This window comes from Pseudophryne corroboree, chromosome 1 (genome assembly GCF_028390025.1).
Source record: "Pseudophryne corroboree isolate aPseCor3 chromosome 1, aPseCor3.hap2, whole genome shotgun sequence".
Lineage (NCBI taxonomy): Eukaryota > Metazoa > Chordata > Amphibia > Anura > Myobatrachidae > Pseudophryne > Pseudophryne corroboree.
This window is the reverse complement of record NC_086444.1, coordinates 288,251,811-288,269,123: the sequence shown is the minus strand read 5'-3', so window position 1 is coordinate 288,269,123 and position 17,313 is coordinate 288,251,811. Positions and strand designations below refer to the sequence as shown.

At 46.5% G+C, this 17,313-nt stretch overlaps 1 protein-coding gene across 3 annotated transcripts in view; it reads left to right on the top strand.

The window, feature by feature from the left end:
* Positions 1-17,313, top strand: part of RNFT2 (ring finger protein, transmembrane 2) — a 230,487-nt gene that overhangs the window by 200,910 nt on the left and 12,264 nt on the right. Inside the window, exon 9 of one of the 3 annotated variants that reach the window (XR_010251555.1) lies at positions 8,220-8,510. The exons of the other annotated variants lie outside the window; for them this stretch is intronic. The gene's annotated coding sequence lies outside the window, so the exon portion shown is untranslated. The remainder of the gene's footprint in view (positions 1-8,219; positions 8,511-17,313) is intronic. 3 annotated transcript variants of the gene reach the window in all.

Genomic DNA, 17,313 nt, shown 5'->3' with positions numbered 1-17,313 from the left:
ACCTGATCCAGTGTCCAGATTATAATCCACGTACTTGGCAAAAAAAAAAAAAACGAACACCCGGACCAAACGGACTGAAAGGGGTCCCATATTTACACATGGGACCCCTTTCCACGAATGCCGGGACCCCACGTGACTGCTGTCACAGAAAGGTCCCTTCAGCCAATCAGGAAGCGCTACTTCGTGGCACTCACCTGATTGGCTGTATGCGCGTCTGCTGGCAGACAGCGCATCGCACAGCTCCCTCCATTAGTTTCAATGGTGGGAACTTTGCCTTCAGCGGTGGGGTTACCCGCGGTCAGCCGCTGACCGCGGGTGACCTCACCGCTGACCGCAAAGTTCCCACCATTGAATATAATGGAGAGGCTTTGCGATGCGCTGTCTGACAGCTCAGACGCGCATAGCCAATCAGCAGAGTGCCAGGACGTTGCGCTCGCTGATTGGCTGAAGAGACCTTTCTGTGACAGCAGTCACGTGGGGTCCCGGCATTCGTGGAAAGGGGTCCCATGTGTAAACATGGGACCCCTTTCAGTCCGTTTGGTCCGGGTGTTCGTTTTTTTTTTTGCCAAGTACGTGGATTATAATCTGGACACTGGATCAGGTGAGTATAATTTTATTCACAGGTACACGTGGATTCTACTTGGACAAGTGGACAGAGGTCGGCGTGTGAACATAGGTAAGTATGTATGTGTCGACATGTGTGAAATAAAGTTTTACTATCACGGTGTGCGTGTCCTGTTTTTATTTGGGTGTTTTTTTCAGTAGAACTACAGGTACCAGCGGGCCCATTTTTCTCCCGCATGCTGGTACTTGTGGTTCTCCAAGTACCAGCTTGCAGGGGAGGCTTGCTGGGACTTGTAGTACTACTGGAAAAAACAATATTCTTTCAATTTTCTCAAGGCTATCAGCCCCCCATCCGCAGCCCTTGGATGGGGGGACAGCCTCGGCCTTCACCCCTGGCCCTTGGGTGGCTGGGGGGGGGACCCCTTGATTGAAGGGGTCCCCACTCCCCCAGGGTACCCCGGCCAGGGGTGACAAGATGGATATTTAATGCCACGGCCGCAGGGCGCTGTATAAAAGTGACCCCCGGCTGTGGCATTATCTGTCCAGCTAGTGGAGCCCGATGCTGGTGTAAAAAATACGGAGGACCCCTAATCTTTTGGTCCCCCGTATTTTTTGCACCAGGCGCAGAGCCCGGTGCTGGTTTTAAAAATACGGGGGATCCCCTGTCATTTTTTCCCCCGGATTTTTAGAACCAGGACCGGCTCGAAGAGCCCGAGGCTGGTTATGCTTAGGAGGGGGGACCCCACGCAATTTTTTTTTATTTTTACCATTCCATTTAAAAAAAAATAATATTTTAAAAAACATATAAATAATACTTGTGCCTCCAAAATAGACAAACCAAGTACCTAATCCCTTCTAATATAAATAGATATGCTATTACCAATAAAAAAAACACCAAAAAAAAAACGTTTTTAAATTTTTTTATTAGATTCCGCCACCAAAGTGTGGCGGATTGAAAATGACGAATTTACTGTCTAAAAGCACTGTTGTCGAATTTCCAAACTTCAATTGAATATACTTTTGGCGAATTGCCGCATTTGTACCATTGCAGAAATGTCGAATTTCAAAAAGTCGAATTTGGAAAGTCCGTTTTTTTGACGGAAAGTACTGAATTGCATTGTCGATTTCTCTGACGTCCTAAGTGGATGCTGGGGACTCCGTCAGGACCATGGGGATTAGCGGCTCCGCAGGAGACAGGGCACAAAACTAAAGCTTTAGGATCAGGTGGTGTGTACTGGCTCCTCCCCCTATGACCCTCCTCCAAGCCTCAGTTAGGTTTTTGTGCCCGTCCGAGCAGGGTGCAATCTAGGTGGCTCTCTTAAGGAGCTGCTTAGAAAAAGTTTTTAGGTTTATTATTTTCAGTGAGTCCTGCTGGCAACAGGCTCACTGCATCGAGGGACTTAGGGGAGAGAAGTTCAACTCACCTGCGTGCAGGATGGATTGGCTTCTTAGGCTACTGGACACCATTAGCTCCAGAGGGAGTCGGAACACAGGTCTCACCCTGGGGTTCGTCCCGGAGCCGCGCCGCCGACCCCCCTTGCAGATGCTGAAGATTGAAGGTCCAGAAACCGGCGGCAGAAGGCTCTTCAGTCTTCTTGAAGGTAGCGCACAGCACTGCAGCTGTGCGCCATTGTTTGTCACACACTTCTCACCAACGGTCACGGAGGGTGCAGGGCGCTGCTGGGGGCGCCCTGGGCAGCAATGTAAATACCTTTTATGGCTAAAAAATACATCACATATAGCCCTTGAGGCTATATGGATGTATTTAACCCCTGCCAGATATTACAAACTACGGGAGAAAAGCCCGCCGGAATAGGGGGCGGGGCTTATTCTCCTCAGCACACAGCGCCATTTTCCTGCTCAGCTCCGCTGTGAGGAAGGCTCCCAGGACTCTCCCCTGCACTGCACTACAGAAACAGGGTAAAACAGAGAGGGGGGGCACTTTTTATGGCGATATTTTATATATTTAAGCTGCTATAAGGATACAACACTTATATAAGGTTGTTCCCATATATATTATAGCGCTTGGGTGTGTGCTGGCAAACTCTCCCTCTGTCTCCCCAAAGGGCTAGTGGGGTCCTGTCTTCGATAAGAGCATTCCCTGTGTGTCTGCTGTGTGTCGGTACGTGTGTGTCGACATGTATGAGGACGATGTTGGTGTGGAGGCAGAGCAATTGCCGGTAATGGTGATGTCACCCCCCAGGGAGTCGACACCGGAATGGATGGCTTTGTTTATGGAATTACGTGATAATGTCAGCACATTACAAAAATCAGTTGACGACATGAGACGGCCGGAAAACCAGTTGGTACCTGCCCAGGCGTCTCAGACACCGTCAGGGGCTGTAAAACGCCCTTTACCTCAGTCGGTCGACACAGACCCAGACACTGAATCTAGTGTCGACGGTGAAGAAACAAACGTATTTTCAAGTAGAGCCACACATTATATGATCACGGCAATGAAGGAGGCTTTGCATATCTCTGATACTGCAAGTACCACAAAAAGGGGTATTATGTGGGGGGTGAAAAAACTACCTGTAGTTTTTCCTGAATCAGAGGAATTGAATGATGTATGTGATGAAGCGTGGGTTAACCCAGATAGAAAAGTGCTAATTTCAAAAAAGTTATTGGCATTATACCCTTTCCCGCCAGAGGTTAGGGCGCGCTGGGAAACACCCCCTAGGGTGGATAAGGCGCTCACACGCTTATCAAAACAAGTAGCGTTACCGTCTCCTGATACGGCCGCCCTCAAGGATCCAGCTGATAGGAGGCTGGAAACTACCCTAAAGAGTATATACACACATACTGGTGTTATACTGCGACCAGCCATCGCCTCAGCCTGGATGTGCAGTGCTGGGGTGGTCTGGTCGGATTCCCTGACTAAAAATATTGATACCCTGGATAGGGACAGTATTTTATTGACTATAGAGCAATTAAAGGATGCTTTTCTTTATATGCGAGATGCTCAGAGGGATATTTGCACTCTGGCATCGAGAGTAAGTGCGATGTCCATATCTGCCAGAAGAAGTTTATGGACGCGACAGTGGTCAGGTGATGCGGATTCCAAACGACATATGGAAGTATTGCCGTATAAAGGGGAGGAATTATTTGGCGTAGGTCTATCGGATCTGGTGGCCACGGCAACTGCCGGAAAATCCACCTTTTTACCTCAGACCCCCTCCCAACAGAAAAAGACACCGTCTTTTCAGCCGCAGTCCTTTCGGTCCTATAAGAACAAGAGGGCAAAAGGACAGTCATATCTGCCCCGGGGCAGAGGAAGGGGTAAGAGAGGGCAGCAAGCAGCCCCTGCCCAGGAACAGAAGCCCTCCCAGGGTTCTGCAAAGCCCTCAGCATGACGCTGGGGCTGTACAAGCGGACTCAGGAGCGGTGGGGGGTCGACTCAGGAATTTCAGCGCACAGTGGGCTTGCTCACAGGTGGACCCTTGGATCCTGCAGGTAGTATCTCAGGGTTACAGGTTGGAATTCGAGAAGTCTCCCCCTCGCCGGTTCCTAAAGTCTGCTTTGCCAACGTCTCCCTCAGACAGGGCGACGGTATTGGAAGCCATTCACAAGCTGTTTTCTCAGCAGGTGATAGTCATGGTACCCCTCCTACAACAGGGAAAGGGGTATTACTCCACGCTATTTGTGGTACCGAAGCCGGACGGCTCGGTAAGACCTATTCTAAATCTGAAATCTTTGAACCTGTACATACAAAAATTCAAGTTCAAGATGGAATCACTCAGAGCAGTGATAGCGAATCTGGAAGAAGGGGACTTTATGGTGTCCCTGGACATAAAGGATGCTTACCTGCATGTCCCAATTTGCCCTTCACATCAAGGGTACCTCAGGTTCGTGGTGCAAAACTGTCATTATCAGTTTCAGACGCTGCCGTTTGGATTGTCCACGGCACCTCGGGTCTTTACCAAGGTAATGGCCGAAATGATGATTCTTCTGCGAAGAAGAGGCGTATTAATTATCCCTTACTTGGACGATCTCCTGATAAGGGCAAGGTCCAGAGAACAGCTGGAGGACGGAGTAGCACTAACCCAAGTAGTGCTGCAACAACACGGGTGGATTCTGAATTTTCCAAAATCTCAGTTGACCCCGACAACACGTCTGCTGTTCCTGGGAATGATTCTGGACACGGTTCAGAAAAAGGTGTTTCTTCCGGAGGAGAAAGCCAAGGAGTTATCCGAACTTGTCAGGAACCTCCTAAAACCAGGAAAAGTGTCTGTGCATCAATGCACAAGAGTCCTGGAAAAGATGGTGGCTTCTTACGAAGCAATTCCATTCGGCAGATTCCACGCACGAACTTTTCAGTGGGATCTGCTGGACAAATGGTCCGGATCGCATCTGCAGATGCATCAGCGGATAACCTTATCGCCACGGACAAGGGTGTCTCTTCTGTGGTGGTTGCAGAGTGCTCATCTGTTAGAGGGCCGCAGATTCGGCATACAGGACTGGGTCTTGGTGACCACGGATGCCAGTCTGAGAGGCTGGGGAGCGGTCACACAGGGAAGAAACTTCCAGGGAGTATGGTCAAGCCTGGAGATGTCTCTTCATATAAATATACTGGAGCTGAGAGCAATTTACAATGCTCTAAGCCTGGCAAAACCCCTGCTTCAGGGTCAGCCGGTGTTGATCCAGTCGGACAACATCACGGCAGTCGCCCACGTAAACAGACAGGGCGGCACAAGAAGCAGGAGAGCAATGGCAGAAGCTGCAAGGATTCTTCGCTGGGCGGAAGATCATGTGATAGCACTGTCAGCAGTGTTCATTCCGGGAGTAGACAACTGGGAAGCAGACTTCCTCAGCAGACACGATCTACACCCGGGAGAGTGGGGACTTCATCCAGAAGTCTTCCACATGATTGTGAACCGTTGGGAAAAACTAAAGGTGGATATGTTGGCGTCTCGCCTGAACAAAAAACTGGACAGGTATTGCGCCAGGTCAAGAGACCCTCAGGCAATAGCTGTGGACGCTCTGGTAACACCGTGGGTGTACCAGTCAGTGTATGTGTTTCCTCCTCTGCCTCTCATACCCAAAGTACTGAGAATTATACGGCAAAGGGAAATAAGAACGATACTCGTGGCTCCGGATTGGCCAAGAAGAACTTGGTACCCGGAACTTCAGGAGATGCTCACGGAAAATCCGTGGTCTCTACCTCTAAGACGGGACCTGATTCAGCAGGGACCGTGTCTATTCCAAGACTTACCGCGGCTGCGTTTGACGGCATGGCGGTTGAACGCCGAATTCTAAAGGAAAAAGGCATTCCAGAAGAGGTCATTCCTACACTGGTTAAAGCCAGGAAGGAGGTGACTGCACAACATTATCACCGCATTTGGAGAAAATATGTTGCGTGGTGTGAGGCCAGGAAGGCCCCCACGGAGGAATTTCAACTGGGTCGATTCCTACATTTCCTGCAAACAGGATTGTCTATGGGCCTCAAATTGGGGTCCATTAAGGTTCAAATTTCGGCCCTGTCGATTTTCTTCCAGAAAGAATTGGCTTCAGTTCCTGAAGTCCAGACTTTTGTAAAAGGAGTACTACATATACAGCCCCCGGTTGTGCCCCCAGTGGCTCCGTGGGACCTGAATGTAGTTTTGGATTTTCTCAAATCCCATTGGTTTGAGCCACTCAAATCGGTGGATTTGAAATATCTTACATGGAAAGTAACCATGCTACTGGCCCTGGCTTCAGCCAGGAGAGTATCAGAATTGGCGGCTTTATCGTATAAGAGCCCATATCTGATTTTCCATTCGGACAGGGCAGAACTGCGGACGCGTCCTCAGTTTCTGCCTAAGGTGGTGTCAGCGTTTCACCTGAACCAGCCTATTGTGGTGCCTGCGGCTACTAGCGATTTGGAAGATTCCAAGTTGCTGGACGTTGTCAGGGCATTGAAAATATACATTTCAAGGACGGCTGGAGTCAGAAAATCTGACTCGCTGTTTATACTGTATGCACCCAACAAGCTGGGTGCTCCTGCTTCTAAGCAGACGATTGCTCGTTGGATTTGTAGCACAATTCAACTTGCACATTCTGTGGCAGGCCTGCCACAGCCTAAATCTGTCAAGGCCCATTCCACAAGGAAGGTGGGCTCATCCTGGGCGGCTGCCCGAGGGGTCTCGGCATTACAACTCTGCCGAGCAGCTACGTGGTCGGGGGAGAACACGTTTGTAAAATTCTACAAATTTGATACCCTGGCTAAAGAGGACCTGGAGTTCTCTCATTCGGTGCTGCAGAGTCATCCGCACTCTCCCGCCCGTTTGGGAGCTTTGGTATAATCCCCATGGTCCTGACGGAGTCCCCAGCATCCACTTAGGACGTCAGAGAAAATAAGATTTTACTTACCGATAAATCTATTTCTCGTAGTCCGTAGTGGATGCTGGGCGCCCATCCCAAGTGCGGATTGTCTGCAATAATTGTACATAGTTATTGTTACAAAAAAATCGGGTTGTTATTTGTTGTGAGCCGTCTGTTCAGAGGCTCCTACGTTTGTCATACTGTTAACTGGGTTTAGATCACAAGTTATACGGTGTGATTGGTGTGGCTGGTATGAGTCTTACCCGGGATTCAATATCCTTCCTTATTGTGTACGCTCGTCCGGGCACAGTATCCTAACTGAGGCTTGGAGGAGGGTCATAGGGGGAGGAGCCAGTACACACCACCTGATCCTAAAGCTTTAGTTTTGTGCCCTGTCTCCTGCGGAGCCGCTAATCCCCATGGTCCTGACGGAGTCCCCAGCATCCACTACGGACTACGAGAAATAGATTTATTTGTAAGTAAAATCTTATTATTATTTTTTTTGGGCGAAAATGTCCCGTTTTTCGACTTTCGGGAATTCGACCGCAATTGCATATACCCCATAATCTCTAATTAACATCCTTCCAGGATTGTTTTGCATTTAATACTATTGCTCTGTTACATTTTATGGCCAGAAACACCAAAAAGCAGCAGCTTTGAAATATGCTGCAGCTGTTTACTAAATATTCCCCAAAATGTGACAGTGGGAAAAGCATCATATAATCTTCAACCACTGACTCCTCTTTCCTCTTCCAGTCCTTTGGTGACTGTGACCTGAATGTTACTTCCCTGGACATGTTAATCTCTTTGGCTGGGATACTAACCATCTCCATTCTAGAACCCTCATAAGTCTCTCAGAGTACGCCCAGGTGCTGTCTGTTTCCCACTCTACCATACCTGTGCCTGGACGTACTCTGCCACAACACTGCAATAACACAGCCATTGTTCCACTTCTCTCCTACTTTGTATTGCTCTATTCCTCAAGTCCTTTCTTGTTCTTAACTCCACCTACTCCACAACTGGGCACATTATAACTTTTGCTTATAAAGACTGATATACTATGCAGCGCTTAATAGTTGCCAAAAAACACAGTGATAAACCAGACAGGGATTAACAAATAAAGAAGACGATAAGGAGGCGCTGCGTGCAAGTTTACAATCTGCAGGCAATGATTTGTATATGGAGGTTATAGAATTTGGAGATAAGACTACAGATTCAGTAATATTCTAGACTGACACTTAGGCAGCAAGCTTGTAAAGTACATTTTATGGTCATGTTGTATGCAGTGATAAAGATTTTGTGTACGTAGCTGCTGTTGGCTAGTAGAAATATTATTATAGCTCAATTTTCGAAAGCTTGACTTTGAGGTGGTATGAGGATATCCAAGATGAAATGGCAGAAAGACATGCAGTAACCCAAGCCAGCACAGATGGTGTAATATCTGGAGAGTATAGACACATTTGGATGCCATCCACAAGATGTGATATTGAAACTTAAAGGAGCTTGTTAGTTTTCCAAGAGAAGAATTATACTGGAAATAGAGGAGAGGGCCTAGATCTGAGCCTTGTAGTACTCTAAATGATGGAAAAAAGTGGAGCTATGGTGGATCCAGGGAAACGAAAACCGAACAAGCCATCTGATGGAAGGTATGATAAGATAAATGGCCTGAAAACCTAGACAATAAAGCTTTTTTTATGAGGCGAGTGGTCTATTAGGGTCACAGACAGCAGTGCTGTCAAGGAAATGTAGAAGTTCATAGTGGCCTTTAGATTAACTGTGATCAAACCACTGTCCACCTAGTTAGTCCAGCCTGTGTGGAATCTTGGGAATGGAAGCCTGGCTGAAGTGAGCCCAGTAGTTTGTGTGAGGTTAGGAGGTGGGTGAGATAAGTGTACATGGAAGCTGAGATATGGGCTAGTAAACTTGCACATGCCTAAGAGATTTGCAAAGACACTCCTTCTTAAAGGCATCCCTAACCCACCTCTCCATTTGTCCCAAAATCTAAGAAATTCTAAATTCCAAATGCAGGGTTAATGCAGCGTTTAGGACATATGTTTTTGCTGTCACACATTCTGTAACTGTGGGGAATGGTTGGAGGCGTAACATATGCACTATGATGTACTCTACCTGCATGTGCCCGTGTAAAAGCTTGGTATAAATGGCATAGGTGGGCAGTACATAGTAGCAGAACCTGAAAGCAACCAATTAGATTTGTACTATTTACACTGGACTGATCTAAAGTTAGATTTCTTTGTATGCCAGTCTTGATGACCATACACTTATTTTCTGTGTACCATTTTTATTAAATCTTCAAAATTATTTCATAACCGTCACGTAGACACAGCAATCTATTACTGGAAACCAAACAAGTATGGAAAAAATATATATATAGAAAATGTATGCAAAAGGCAAATGCTTTCCTATGTTCAATTATAGCCTGCTTTTCTTTAATATCTAAAATAGTAAATGTGTAATATAATGAATAAATTACCCCTTGTGTGAAATGATTTCCGATATTACATACAGTATATGAGTAATAGCGAGAGACAGGGGGTTAAGAGGAATAAGTGGTCTACCTATATAAATGTTTGGTTTTTTAGATCTATTTACGGCTTATAGTAATACTGTTATACAGTAAATATGTCAAACACTCACTGAATAGTTTTTTTAGCGTATCACAATTTCTCTAACGTCCTAGTGGATGCTGGGGACTCCGTAAGGACCATGGGGAATAGACGGGCTCCGCAGGAGACATGGGCACTTTAAGAAAGAATTTAGGTTCTGGTGTGCTCTGGCTCCTCCCTCTATGTCCCTCCTCCAGACCTCAGTTTGAATCTGTGCCCGGACGAGCTGGGTGCTGTTCAGTGAATTCTCCTGAGCTTGCTGTAAGAAAGTATTTTGTTAGGTTTTTTTTATTTTCAGGGAGCTCTGCTGGCAACAGACTCCCTGCATCGTGGGACAGAGGGGAGAGAAGCAGCCCTACTACTCTCTGAAGCTAGGTCCTGCTTCTTAGGCTTCTGGACACCATTAGCTCCAGAGGGATCGTACACAGGATCTCACCCTCGTCGTCCGATCCCAGAGCCGCGCCGTCGTCCCCCTCGCAGAGCCGGAAGACAGAAGCGGGGTGAGTATGAGAAGCAAGAAGACTTCAAAATCGGCGGCAGAAGACTCCGTTCTTCACATGAGGTAACGCACAGCACTGCAGCTGTGCGCCATTGCTCCAAACACACCTCACATACTCCGGTCACTGTAAGGGTGCAGGGCGCAGGGGGGGGCGCCCTGGGCAGCATATGGACCTCTGTTGGCAAAAGTACTCATATATACAGTTGGGCACTGTATATATGTATGAGCCCCCGCCAAAGAGATATGTATTTTAGCGGGACAGAAGCCCGCCGTCGAGGGGGCGGGGCTTCTCCCTCAGCACTCACCAGCGCCATTTTTTCTCCACAGCTCCGCTGAGAAGAAGCTCCCTAGGCTCTCCCCTGCAGATCACGGTAGAAAAGGGTAAAAGGAGAGGGGGGGCACATAATTAGGCGCTAAAAACACAATATACAGCAGCTACTGGGTTAACATTAAGTTACTGTGTTATTCCTGGGTTATATAGCGCTGGGGTGTGTGCTGGCATACTCTCTCTCTGTCTCACCAAAGGGCCTTGTGGGGGAACTGTCTTCAAAAAGGGCATTCCCTGTGTGTGTGGTGTGTCGGTACGCTTGTGTCGACATGTCTGATGAGAAAGGCTATGTGGAAGCAGAGCGGGAGCAAATGAATGTGGTGTCTCTGCCGACGGCACCGACACCTGATTGGATGGATATGTGGAAGGTTTTAAATGATAATGTTAATTCCTTGCATAAAAGGTTAGACAAAGCTGAAACCTCAGGACAGTCAGGGTCCCAACCCATGCCTGATCCTATGTCGCAGAAGCCGACAGGGTCTCAGAAGCGCTGACAATGCTAAATTCCCTTGTCGTATAAACAACCCTTTATGAAGTCTAAGAACACTGTACGCTGTTTACTTAAGAAGTACCGTAATGGTACGCTAGTTGCGTAACGATCGCTCAGCCGTAGGCGAGACGCTCAAGCGTCACGTTCGCTCACGGCCCAGTGATCACAGGACACGTTATTGGCTATGACTAGAGTAATGATTCGCTATGGCGTAGCGGACGCTCGAGACCACGAGGAGATCACCAGCGGCGCAGACGCTCACAACGCTATACCTTTATGTCTAAACCTTATACCAATAAAATTCACAGAATACCTTAATGTGAGTACAGGGTGTAAGTGCAACCTTGTGTAACCTGACTAACTACAAAGCTGCTTGAGCGTCACCGACGCTCAAGTGAACACTTAACACTATAGGAAATACACAGATACTGGTTTAGGGTCCAAAGCCTATTAACTGTATTATATCTAATGTATTTGTAAAAGGGGATAACAGTACAAATGATACATTACAATATAACAGAGACTTCCTAACCAAAATACAATACTATCTAATACAATACAATACTAGTCTAGGGGAGATACGAGAGAAAGAGAAGGGAAAGAGAGAGAGAGACGGAGAGAGATGAGAGAAATTGGCTCACAGAAAGACAATGATTACGGAGAGAAACTTACGCACAAGGGGAAACGATCGCATGCGCCTGGACATCCAGCACCCGATTTTCAGCAATGAGAACCGTTGAAGAGTGAGAGCTGGATGTGGTCGGCCTGCCTATTTATGCCCCACACACAATGCAATCTCATAGTCCCTACAATCCCATTGTCCATTGGACGTCGGAATTCGGCCCTGCATCATAACAAAAGGTCATAGGTTGATTCATACAGGTGGGCTGTGCCGATTTCAAACAGCTCAGGTGGGTGGGGAACTAGGTTTCCCGCCGCATACCTGAGCATGAGTAAATAATAGAAATGGACATAAACTTCTTATGTCCATAACTATTCGCACGAGCGATTAATACGCTCCAAACCAACACCGGAATATTGCTAATTAAATACTCTTCCGATGGGTACCAAACACTGCTGTATGATTCCTGTTAGACCCTTCGTACAATACAAAGAGGGATTACTTTAAACAGGGACCTTCTATATTAACCAAACTTTCAGAAACTATCAAAGGGATCATGATCTATAAACTACATTAATTGTGAAAATATGTAACGAATGAGTCGCACGCTACGACTACATAAACTCTACCGTAAATACGCATACCGCGCCTGCGAGTGCACGCTATTGCGGGTATGCGCCTTCACGGGAGAGCGTACGCATGCGCAGCACGGACCAGTGTGCGGTGCAAATATGGCAACGTGCATGGGGATATTTTTCTGACTTTGACAGTCCACCCTTTGGCAGTCAATAATAACTGCCACCTTCTAAAACATTTCAAAAGGAGAAAAATATATGTCAGGGGTTAATTCATTTCCATGGTTGGGTGAGGGAGGAGAGAGGAGTAGGTGTGAAGAGGGTATGACCTAGTGTGATAGCAGAAGCATGTGTGTATGAGTCCATGTTTGGAGGGTCATGTATCATCGTGCCGTACGTGTTGTAAATCAAGCTTCGAGGTATTGCGAAGTATACATTTGAATTCCTTCTTATCCTGTGGTACAGGTCTGTGGATGGGCTGTCAAACTTTACCGAGCTCTTTTCGGATTTTGAACAAAATGGGGAGCACATTTTAGTTGATGATACATGAATGGGGGAGGTATGTGGTTGCTGATATCTGTGCCTGTATTCCCTATCGTCTATGTGTGTCATTACCTGAGGGTTGTAGAGATGAAGATAAAGAACACTTATGGAAAATGCAATGATATTCTATGTCAGGGAAATGTACATCTGTCGTCGAAGTTGTGTTCGGTATCTGTTGAGAGTCGTCTTCTTTGCGCTGTATTGCTCCTTGGGCATGAGCAAATAGCTTTGTCAGAGCCATCGGATTTACAAAAAAATGTTGGGCTAGCGTGAGTTTAAAAGTACTAGGGAAACTGGGGATCCATGGCAAAGTTCATCAAATGTCCATTTCTCAAGTGGTCAAAACTTCATCTTTGGTGCTTGTCTGTTGTCTGTATAGCGTCTCGTCAACTTCCTCGTCCAAGGGGGTCTTTGTATCTTGGAGAAAAGCAGAAAAACAGGTGAAAGAAACGGACCGTATAATCGCATTTTCATCACATTCTGGTTTCTATTATTGGGTCATAAATCAAATCCAGGTTAATTACAGTTTCCTCACTCCTCACGCTCATCACTTTTGTACTTTGTTTGCACCTCATTAAAGCCTGCCCGCATCTAAATATCAATCCAATAAATATAACAACACCTAAGATACATAGTAGAAACTTTCCAACATCCATTATGACTCCTTGAGCCCAGTCTCCTAAACCGGAGAACCAATTTCGCGGGTTCAACCATGACACCCAACCAGTCAGCTCATTACCTACAGCAGCAAGGGTGAGATTGTGTTTTCGACGAAATTCCCACTTTAATTGCAGAATATCGTCCATCTTTTGGTCTATGACCTCTACCGGATCCTCGGTGCTATTCGTGATATAAGTGCAACACTTTATGCCGTACTGTGTTGCCAATGTAACACAATATCCGCCTGTTACTGCTGTAAGATAATTAAGAACCATCCTATGCTGAACTAGTTCCGTTTTGTAAGCTTGAAGTTCTCTTCCAGTGTATCTAAACGTGTCATCATACATTTCAGTGATATTATCTAACAAATTGGCGAGTGCGGAAATGTATCTATAATTCATCACTCCTCGAGCGGTACGAGTGAAATCTAACGCTACCAGAACCTGAATCCCGGTGGATTCATGGATAAGATCAGAGGCCGGATGCTCTAACCTTTCTGACAGTTGTCTTTTAACTCGGTGCTCGTAATGAGTGTGAGTATAAGGAGCTGGGGCACCACGGTGTATGTCCTTCATTTTGTCATGTGTAACAGTCATCACTTCAGGCAATACTTTTCCAATATAACACAATCCTTCAGAGTTTGGGGCAAGCCACTTGTACGCCTTTCTCCCGCATATGAAATATGCATCATCGGGGAGAACATATGGGACGGAGAAGGACATTACCATGTTACAAACCTTCTAGGTGAAATCTCCTGACCCTAATTCTTCCATCTGCTTAATGCACGTATCAGTTTGTACGATATGTGCACAGTATCCTGGTGATACCTCTCCAACTCTAGTAATCCTATTTCCTAAGGTATATCGATACCGGAAAGATTTTCCTCTACTGGCTATGTGGCGTACAAGTTCTGTATCTGTAGGCATTCTATCTGCTCTGTGTGAGAAGGTCATGGTAAGGTTGCTCCATGACACTTCCCAATTTCCCGGCTTACGGGGATTGGAGATATTAAAACATAAGAGGGACCTATCCACATGGTATTGGTGGAGCTTCAAACTAGGAGGGCTGGAGATGTTAAATCTCCGGTCCACCGGTCTCCCACCACTTAGCTCAAGTACCTCCCCTAACGTTAAAGGAAATGGTACTAGCCCTGATTTGCTATGACCCTGAGGTACTTGAGAGCATACCCAACAATCTGTTTTGTTTAACACATTACCCACTAAAGAGTGATAGTCACTCAATGGATGCCGGTCCATATGGATATTAAAACTGGATTGGCATTTCTTTATGCATCCATCTTCAACCAGATTATCACAGAGCCTACAGATACAATTTTCTTCAGCTAACAATCCATCACAATTTCTTCTATCGGATCGTTTTCTGATACTCGCCTTTGCTTGTTGGTTTGGTTGATCTTGGAAAACTACGCCTCCATCATCATAATCGGAACCCATTCCAGATCCTCTCTCGACCTCTATGGTACTCTCGCCGGAACAGACTGCTCTGGTCAACATCACGGTTAACATCAAAATCCGGATCACAGTCTCTTGGGGCAAGTCCATCTTTGAGGAGGAAATAGAGAAGAATGAGAAGGGGGAAAAAAGAAATTTCAAGGAAGAGGGGATGGGAAGTGGAGAAAAACAATAAAAGGGAGAGGGGAGTCGACAACTGCTTTCGGTCTTCAAGGCTCAGGTGCCGCCTCAGTCCTCCTGGAACAGACACTCCAGTGATACAACCTCTACCGTCTGTTCCTTATCACGGGACTTCTCTGGATCAGCAATCTTTTTGCAGTGGGATGAATGGACCCAAGTCTCTCTCTCAGCCACCTTCAATGCTGTGGTGCTAGTCAATAAGACCTGGTATGGTCCTTCCCATCTATCAATAAGACAACCTGAGCGTAGAAAATTTCGTATCATTACATAATCCCCAGGTTCAATGTCATGACAATTACTATCTGGTAAATCAGGAATCACCAACTTCAGATTATCATTTTGATTCCTCAACTGTTTACTCATGTTAATCAAGTACTTTACAGTTACTTCATTGTTACATTTCAAATCATCCTGAGGGTTAATCATGACATGCGGTTGTCGACCAAACAGAATTTCAAAAGGGGACAGATTAAGAGGGGACCTGGGAGTGGTTCTGATGCTATACAAAACAATGGGTAAAGCTTCTGGCCACGTCAATCCTGTCTCTGCCATTACTTTACTCAATTTATTTTTAATAGTGCTGTTCACTCTTTCGACCTTCGCGCTCGCCTGTGGACGGTACGGAGTGTGCAGCTTGCTATCAATTCCCATCAACTTACACATTCCTTGAAAGACATCACCTGTAAAATGGGTACCCCTATCACTTTCAATGATTCTAGGGATACCATATCTACATACAAATTCCTGCACAATTTTCTTAGCTGTAAACATAGCGGTATTTGTAGCTGCTGGAAAAGCTTCGACCCAATTCGAGAAAACATCTATACAGACAAGTACATATTTCAAATTTCGACATGGGGGTAATTGAATGAAGTCGATTTGTATTACCTGGAAAGGGCCGCCGGCAGGTGGGATATGGGATGGTTCTGTAGGTATTGCTTTTCCAATATTCTTTCTCAGACAGGTAAGGCATGACATTGCTCTTTTACTCGCATGAGAGGAGAATCCTGGGGCGCACCAGTATGCTCTTACCAATTTGCACATCCCCTCCTTGCCTAGATGAGTCAGCCCGTGAGCTGCTTCAGCCAGACATGGAAGGTATGCCCTGGGGGCCACTGGTTTACCATGTCCATCCTTCCAGAGCCCTGAGGACTCCTGGCCATATCCCTTTGCCTTCCAGACTGCTCTTTCCTGTGTGGAACACAAATTCTGCATCTCACACAACTTTTGTGTGTTGATGGTATTAAATACCATCAGTTGTGTGGTGTCTGTCTGTATGGGGGTAGCAGCTGCAAGCTTTGCGGCTTCGTCTGCTCGGCTGTTACCAAGGGATACTGGGTCTTGGCTATATGTATGTGCTTTACATTTGATAACAGCCACTCTGTTGGGTTCCTGTATCGCTGTTAGAAGCCTTTTTATATATGCTGCATGCGCTATCGGTGTACCAGCCGCCGTCATGAAATTTCTGAGGCGCCATAAGGCTCCGAAATCATGTACTACCCCGAAGGCGTATCTAGAATCGGTGTAGATATTGGCTGACTTACCCTTAGCCAATTCACATGCTCTGGTTAGGGCGACCAGTTCAGCAACCTGGGCTGAGTGAGGTGGGCCTAGCGGTTCCGCTTCTATGGTGTCTTGGTCATCTACGACTGCGTATCCAGTACACAAGTCTCCCGAGTCTGACTGTCTATGACAACTACCGTCAGTGTAGAACGTGAGTTCTGCATCTTCCAGTGGATTGTCACTGATGTCAGGCCTTGCGGTAAAATTTTGGGTCAAATATTCCATACAATCATGTGTATCTTCCTTTGCATTAAATCCTCCTTCCCCATCACTCTCACCTTCCACCCTTTGTGTCTGACCAGGCACACCTGGTAGAAATGTTGCAGGATTTAATGCGCTGCATCTCCTTATGGTGATGTTTACTGGGGCCATTAATGCCAATTCCCATCTTGTAAACCTTGCTGATGAGACGTGTCTGGTTTGGGCAGAATTCAATAAGGCAGATACCGCATGTGGTGTATGGATTGTGAGGTTGTGGCCTAGCACGACATCTTCGCTTTTTGTCACTAGCAATGCTATCGCCGCAACGCTACGCAAGCATGTGGGGAGAGATCGCGCTACCGTGTCTAGCTGGGCGCTGTAGTATGCGACTGGCCTGCTGGCGTCACCGTGTTTTTGGGTTAGTACACCTGCTGCGCACCCAGCACTTTCTGTTCCGTATAGTTCAAAGGGTTTCCCATAGTCTGGCATACCTAGTGCTGGTGCCTGCGTTAGGCACTGTTTGAGTCTCTCAAATGCTGTTTCGGATTCGTCTGTATGCGAAATCCGATCAGGTTTGTTTGAAGAGACCATTTCCTGCAAAGGTAACGCCAATATGGAAAACCCTGGGATCCAATTACGGCAATACCCACACATTCCTAAAAACGTCCTGATCTGTTGCTGGGTTTGTGGCA